Source organism: Oryctolagus cuniculus, chromosome 7 (genome assembly GCF_051225735.1).
Source record: "Oryctolagus cuniculus isolate XC-2025 breed Fujian yellow rabbit chromosome 7, ASM5122573v1, whole genome shotgun sequence".
Lineage (NCBI taxonomy): Eukaryota > Metazoa > Chordata > Mammalia > Lagomorpha > Leporidae > Oryctolagus > Oryctolagus cuniculus.
The window spans coordinates 141424475-141432731 of NC_142873.1; positions in this window are offsets into that span (position 1 = coordinate 141424475).

Sequence of the window (8257 nt, forward strand, 5' to 3'; positions counted from 1 at the left end):
GGCTGGAGGTCCTGAACCAGCCCTGAGCCTGGGACACAGATGTCGCCGCGGTGGCCCCTATGAGTATTTTGTGAGTATTGTGGAGGAGGAGGAGGAGGAGGAAGAAGAGAAGGTGGTGGGTGGAGAAGTCAGGACTCGGGTGGGGGTAAGGGGAATGAACAGAGGGCCAGGGACACCTAAGGATTGCTAGGGAGAAGAGGGCCAGCAGGGGACAGTGGTTTCTAAGGTGTTCGTTTACCTAGACTTTTCCCGCTGGACTGAGGTGGCATGTGGGGGCACAATGCTCCCCTGCCCTGTACTTTTGCGTTTCTGTGTGCGTCTGTGCGTGTCCCTGTGAGTGCGTGTCCCTGTGAGTGTATGTGCCTGTGTGTCTGTGTGCAGGGCTCTGCGGAGGCCTCTGCTGAAACTGGGCGATCTGGATAGAGGCTCCTGGCTGTACCTTTGCGAGCGCCCAGAACCGGTACTGGAGCAAGTCGGGGGTCTTGGTGTGGGGGAGGGCAGCCGGGGTGGTTGCAGGCTGCTGTGACACTTGGCGGGTGCTGGCTTGCCCTGCGCCTGCAGTGAGCTCTCCTAGCAACTGCAGCCATAAAGCTACTCAGTGTGGGGTGCACCTCAAGAGAACCGGCCTGGGAAGCAGCTGCCCCCGAGCACCCAGCCCAGTGTGGGCAAGCAGGGCCTGAGGGGATGGCCGCTCCTGCCCGTTCCTTCTGGACTCTACCCTTACCCCCTGGATCCTTCCGGAATTCGGAGGGTGGGGCGATGGGCGATGGCGGGAGCCCCTCCTCTCTGCCCCAGGAGCTCTGCGGCTGCCCTACCCGCGGCCGACAGCAGAGGGGGCCCTCGGCTTTGGGATGGAGGTCGGGGCTGGCAGGCGCCAGGCTGAGCGGGGGGCGGGGCGGGGTGCAGGAGCTTAAGGAAGGGGCTGCAAGGGAGGGCGGGGGTGCGGTGCCGCTAACGGGTACCGGTGGCGCGGAGGAACAGGACAGGGGAACCGGGGAGGGGACGGAGCTCCTTCGGGAACTTTTCTGACTCCGAGGGGTAAGGGAGCGCCACAGCCTCCGCGCTGTATGCAAATGACGCAAATTACTATGCAAGCCTGCAGATCCGGCCGAGCCCGCAACTTGGGTGGCTTTCCCAACGCTGCCTGGGCTGGCGAGGCGGGGCCCAGGGCTTCCTCCCAGGGAGTCGCGGAGGCCCGCAGGGAAGAACAGGCTCTGGCCTCTGGGCAGCGACTTCCTTTGAGGCTCCTAGTGCGTCTCTGTCACTCCCCGCCCGCAGAAGCAAACCCCAGAACTCTGCAGCCGGCCTGGAATCTGAGGCTGGGGAGCGACCCCCACATCCGCCTTTTGGCCCTGGTCCCCAGGAGGGAGGATTAGGCCCGACGTTGCTAGGGGGCGTGGCTGGTGGTTGCTAGGCTCGAGGGACGTTGCTATGCAACGCTGGGCAGGGTTCGCGTTGCTAGGCCGGAGTAGGAGTCGTTGGGACTGGAAAGGCCGAGCAGCACCGTGGGTTTCGGGGATCGCGCTGCTTTCCCGGAGACTTGCTTGGGTCTCAGCCTCCCTGGCTGGAAGCTGACCCTGAGGGCCCTCCCGGGTCACACCCTCTGCCGCTCAGTGATCCTCTGGGCGAGGGAGCGAGGATCCCTGGGTCTTTGTGCACGTGTCTTTGTGCCTGCTTGTGAGAGGGGTGGAGGGGAGTGTCGCTTTGGGGTTGCCATAGCAACTACTTCTCTGTCACCCCATTGCTCCCAAAGGTTTGGGCGGTCGCTTGTGCAAATTTACATATATCTGCATATTATTCGGGTAGAGGTGGAGCAGGAACTTGTTTGGGCAACTATCCCTGGACAGTTTCCCATCTGATGGGCACGTGGGCTGCGCACGTGTGAGCGTTTGGGATATCCACGGTCTAGACTGAAGGTGAGTGGGTGACCTTGATGGTGACCCCGGTACCCAGTCCCAGTGTCCCCTTATTGAACTGTTGGCATAAATCTGGCCAGGTATCCCTGAGGGAAGGAACCCCGGCTCCACCCTCTGCTGGCTGTCAGTTCCCCTCTCCACCGCCAGCCTCCTCCTCTGTTAATGCTCCTCTGTGCCTCACCAAGTCATGGGAGGGTTAAAGGCGGTGCTTTAGAAACGCTCATTGCTGCTCTGGCACACAGTAGGCTCTCAAGGGTGGCTCCGCCCTGTGGAGAGTCCAGCTGACCTATCAGAATCCAGCCAAAGCAAGTCGGCTGCCTTCGCAGCTTAAGACACTGGACTTCCAGACGTGGTGATGGCCCCTGGTTTGCCTGTCTTTCCTTCTTGGAGGCTGGGGGCTGGGTGGGCCCAGGGTGCACCCCCACCCCACCCCATTTACATTTCCCAGAAGTCTGAGGTCGCTGAAGGCAGGAGACTGGAAGAGTGGGGCCAGGAGGTGGGGCCTGAGAGAGAACCCCAGGATTGAGCCGGCCTGTGCAGCAGGGCTGCCCGGAGGGCAGGGCAGCCACTGGGCTTCGGAGCCGCATGTCTGGGCTCTTACCGCCAGGGACCACTCCCTTGTCCTTTCCAGGCCTCAGTTTCCCCTTTGTGGACCAGCAGGGCTAGAGTCGGCTCATCACAGGGAAGCCTCTCAGCACCGTGGCTGTGTAGCAGTGCCGTGGGGGGAGGGAACGCCCTCTTCTGGGGGCTGTACAAGCAGAGGCAGAGCTGGGATGGCGCAGTGAGCTGGAAGTCCTCGCGCTCACCTTGGCTGCAGCAGAGGCCTCCTGGATCGCTGGGGCGTCCTTCCTGGGTCCACTCGAAGCCTCTCTCTCCCCTGGAGGAAGCTCCTTCCTTCCCTCCTTTCTCCCAGTCTCCATAACCTTAACCACCTTGACTGCCTGGGTCTGGGGAGCTGTGGCAGGGGCGTCACCAGTTTCCCTGCCGTCTCTTAGTCCTCAGGTTCAGGTACCTGGGCTAAACGACGCTGGCTGCTGTCGGGGTGAGGAAGATGCTGGTGCTGGCGGAGGGTCCAGGAGCTGGGTTCTGAGTGGCCGGTTGGCTTCCTGGAGGAGGTTGCACTGCAGGAGGGCCTTACTCTGAGGCTGTCACCCTGACTGCTGAGCGCAGGGCTGCTGTCTGCCGGTGGGCGGCAGTGGGCCAGTCCCTCCCCGGCAGCCACCTGTTCTGCACAGGTGAGAGTTCCCCGGACAGGCCGAGAAGGTGGCAGTGCCCGGCCGGCCCGCCTGTGTCCCACTCTGGGGGCCAATTAAGTCTCTATCCCTAGCCGCGCCAATTAACAGTTAATAAGGCAGCAAACACCTGCAGCTATGGAGGCGAATTAAGAGCAACAGTCGGCATAATACACAACCCGATAAGTGAGCAATTAACAACCGGAGAAAGATTAATAGAAGCAATTACGTCCTACTCAGAGCTCTGTAAATACGACTGTCAATGGCTGGGGGATTCAGTCCAGTGCCACCCGGCCCCACCCTCGGCCACAGCCTCTGCGGGTGGTGGATACCAGTTCAGCCAGACTGCGGAGTCCATGGGACACGCACAAATAAGCAAATGCACACAGAGACACCCGCATCCAGACGTACATAGAGAGAGGGCCCGCAAGCTGCCGTCACGCAGATACAGCCCCTCCCCCACTGTCACTCACACATTCAAACAGATGAGTGCACGCAGACACCCGAAAACCCCTCCCGAAATGCAGCAGACATCCATGGGAGAACACCCACGGTGTCACGTGGAGATACTCCCTGTTTTACACAGAGCTGGAGCCACGCAGGCTTCCAGAGACAGGGTCCAAGACACTCACGTGTACAATGTAGACATGTAGGCTCATGGGGTCACGTAGGCAAGGGACATTCGCCCTCCTTCGATCCAGGGGTGGGCTGTTGAGAGTGAGGGCTGCAGCCGGGGGTGGGCACAGAGAACCAGGGCGAGGGTGGGAAGGAATGCCTGGCACGGGACTGTGCACACACCGTGTGCACGCCTGGCTGCAGACATGTGGCTCTCGGCCTGTGCGCCCTTGTAGGAACGTGTACCCGCATGTAAATAGGCATGTGCTGCCCACCTGTGTGGCTGCCGTGTTGTGTGCGGGGCTGTATGTCCGTGTGCTTGTGTCTGGCAGGGCTGTGACGGCACCTGTGGGAGTCTGCTTCACGTATGCTACTGTCAGTGCCCATGCCGGCATCCCTGCTCTCTGTGCTGGGTTGGTGGGGATGGGGGAGGGGTCTCTGCAGGATGCTTCGCTGGGGAGCCTGGGATGGGGCCAGGGGAGAGTCGGGGCTGCTGGGCACTCCTGGCTGCCTCGGGTCCTCCCCAGCGAATGGACCTGCGGGTCAAGTCGTCCTGACTGAAACCAGGCCAGGGATTCACCGAGCATGCCCCTCAAAGCCACAGCTTTTGTCCCCAGGGGAGACCCCTCCCACCCCTGCCTGCACCTGCAGCTTCTCAGGGAAACCCCCGGGGCTGGCACTGGACACTCAGCCCACAGCCTGGGCCCCACAGTGCAGGAGCCCCAGCTACAGCCCTGCAGACGCCTGAACCCGACAGCCATGAATACAGACAGAAAATGCTGCTCACAGTCACACTCAGGCCACCACGCACAGGCTCGCCAGCCGCCCGAGCACGCACACCTGCCCACCTGCCCTCCCAGCTGCCCAACCACCATTGCCTTGGTGATGAGCCTCAGCACCAGGCCTGAGGCCCTGGAGGGAGGAGGGACGCCCTGTGACAATCCCTCCTCCCCCAACCCTGGCCTGGCCAGATTGTGGAAGCTGACAGATCCCAGGGGAGCCCTCGGTCACCGCTAACCCACGGGCTGACAGGCGGGCGCACTGAGGCCTGGCTCTGCAGGGGCGGGGACGAGCAACTCAGGAGGTAAGGAAGCTCCCCAACATCTGCCCCAGACCCCGCCCTGACCAGGATGGGGCAGGGTGGAAGTTCTGAGCCGGGACCCGCTGAGACCCCCTTCCCAGGTGGGTACTCGCCCTCCACTGCCACAGACCCCGGGCTGAGCCACTCATCAAAGCCAGGGCCAGCCTTGCAGGGGGGCCCAGGCAGGCCCGCCATCCCCTCTCAGCCTCCCTCTTCCCATGCAAGGAAACCACAGAGAACCCTGCCCGGCAGGAAGGCAGGTGTTGGGGGGTCCCGAAGCCAAAGCCTGCGCCTGTCAGTCTTCCCTGTGTGCGTTGAGCCAGCTGCTGTTGGCTTTTCTTCACCCCAACTCTTTTTCATTCACTCATTTGTTCACCCCTTCATTCAGAAATCGTCCATTATATCCCATCACCCTATATACAGGCCCCTATAAAGACTTAAATCGAGCAATATACTACTTACGGTAACTTTGAAGTAAGTGTTATGTCATTGAAATAGTCCAGCGTTGAAAACTCGGGACTTAATGCGTTAAGGACATTAAGCAAATCACTGCCCCCTGGTATCCTGGCCTGGGGTGCAGGAACTGGGGTGGAGAAAGAGGGGTGTGGGCCCTGAAGAAGCAGGTGGCTGGGGTGGAGGGGTGGTCTCACCCATGGTCTTGCTCAGTTTCTTGAAATGAGAGAAGCTTCCTCTGCAACTGGGAGGAAAAAGCCAAATCCCAGGATAATAGATAATAGTAGCCAACACTTACCCGCCCGTGCTCTGTGCCAGGCGCTGTCCTAAGTGCTTCCTGTGAATTAACTCGGTGCATCTCTACGTCGCCTCTGAGAGACAGGGACCACTACTAACCAGGCTTGGGGCACATGGGGAGGTCAGGTCGCTGGCTCAAGGTCAGCTGAGCACTAAAGGGGCAAGAATACAAAAGGAGGCCCCTGGCCCACCACCCATCGCCCTTCTTGCCCTACCCTGGGCTCCAGCCTAGAGCATGAAAGGCCTTGGCTGCACACCTGTGGACACCCCAACACCCCAGTCCCTACTGGGTCCACACTCCTGGCAAGTAGCCATCCTCTGGGCTTGGGAGGGAAGGATTCCCTTGGGAAAGGAGCCCCCTGCCGACCCCCACCAGCCCTGGGAGCTGGCCTAGGGCTGCTTGGGCAGAGAAGTGTGGGGTCCTGTGTGGCCCATGGCCTAGGAGGGGGCTGGACATGACCAGGTGGACATGACCCTGTGGACCTTTGAGTCCCCTCTGCCCTGTGCAGAAGAGGGTCCAGGTGTGGCCAAAGCCAGGGGCCGGGGTGGGGGGGATGACCGCAGCTGCGCGGGGCCAGTCGCTCTTACTAGCCTGGTGGGGACTGAAGGTGGGGGAGGGGCCAGATGTTCCTTCCCTACACCCCGACTCAGACTTTCCCAAATCAGGCTACCGCGCCCTCTGTGGGAATCTTCTGTGCCCAGCTCCAGGCTGGGAGCCGGACGCTGCTGGGGAGAACTTGACTCTTAACCTGTCACCATTCCCACTCTGTTCCCCAGCCATCCCCTCCTCTCCTCGGCCAGGGATCAGGGAGGGAGGGGTGGCTCCTCGTCTCAGTTTCCTGGCCCCCAGGATTCCTGCTCAGCCCCCGGAGGCTTTTCCACACAATTACCCAGGCCAGGAATTTCGATCTCTGGTGCCAGCCAGGCCCTTGTTATGCAAATATAGGCAAATGAGATGCAAACAGAGCAGTCCCAGATTAACGGAGAAATCCCCAGCAGCTGGAGGAGTCACCGCAGAGTCAACTCGCTCCAGCTTCCCCAGGCTCCCGCTGCCGCTCATCCCTGCCCGGCTCAGCCCTGCCCGGCCCGGCCCTGCCCGGCCCTGCCCCTGCCCCCGCCCCTGCTGCCCACCTCGCAAGCTGTGTCCTCAGACACGGGAAAGGCCTGCACCAGGCGGCCAACAGGACCTGCTCCCCTGCCAACTTGACATCTCTGCCCTTTGCCCCACTTTGAGGAGCTCCAGGATGGGGTGACGCGGGGGTAGGGACGGGGCAGTGAGGAGTGGGGCTGAGAGGGATGGAGGCCCGTTTTACACTGTGGAAGAGGGTCTGTCTGTCTCTCTCTCATTCACACACACACACACACACACAGGCAGAGCTGGGGTGTGAGCCACCCTATGGTGCACACCCACACACTCCCTCACCCCTGATACACACAAGCCTCACACACAACACCACACGATTCTGGCAGGTGTCTTTGCCCCCAACATGCTATAGATTAGAGCCCAGCCTTCAACAGGCTACAGTGTGCAGGGCGAAGGGCGGGCGGGCTGGGGCCCCCTCCCTGGGGGCTGGTGGGTGGGGGGCGCTGCTGGGAGGAGATAGGGGAGCAGGAACTCCAACTCCCAGCGATCCTGAGAAGAGCAGCACAATCCTGGGAGGGTGGAGGAAGCCTCAGCACAGGCAGTGCCCACCAGAACCCTCAGGGGCTTCAGGCTGGTGTCTGTGCCCTCCAGGAAGCCTGGGGAGCCTGGCCCCCGGCCCGCCCAACCAGTCCAGGCCCAACTTCTAAAAATAAGAGCCGAGGATGGAAGGCTCCGGTTGGTTCTGCAAGAGCCTGTTGCCTTGGCAACCCCTTCTCAGAGGCCTCCCTCCCGGCTGGGCTGCCCCGTCTGGCTGCTGGTCCCTGTGCCAGTCCCCAGTGCCGGCCCTCGGCCAGCCAGCCCTCTGTCCTGTCCTGCAGGGGAGGGGCACGCAGGTGTGGGGCTGGTGTGGCGCAGGTGGGAGGACGTGGGGGGCTCGGCCGGAACACAATGGCCTGTGTGTGTGAGGCCCAGGCTGGGGCTCCGTGTGTCGGGGCCGTGTGACTGTGTGTGTGGCAGCCAGGCAGGCAGGCTGTGTCCCTGGGTGTATGGCATCGCCTGTGACTCTGTGTGCTGTCTCGGTGGATCCGTGTTCGTGTGTGTGACTTCGTCCTGAGGGGGGACCCGACTGTGGCTTTCCCGTGGCCCTAGGGCTCCCCCACTCCCTGTGAGCATTCTCTGCACCCCGCCAGGGCCACAGGCTACCAGTGCAGAAGCGAAGAGGGTGCAGGGGGGGAGGAGCGGGAGGTCAGCGCAGGTGCAGTGCCCTGGCCAAGGGCGACGTCTCCCAGGGGCTGCAGCCCAACAGCAGATAAGCCCCAAAGCGGCACAAGGAGGAGAAATGAGAGGAAGCCACGCTTAGGAAGCCATTCTGTGCGATGCAAATCTGAGTGTGGACGACCCTCCGAGTGGCTGGCGCCCCTCCCCCAGGCTGCCTCCCCTCTGCAGTCCATCGCCCGGTCCAGCAATCCTGCTCCTACTCACACTCCAGCCGCCCCTCCTCTTCCCCTGGGCCCCACAGCCCCGCCTCCCCGCTGGTGCTGGGTCCCTGTCTGGCCTCTCCTTGTCTCCCGTGTCCCTG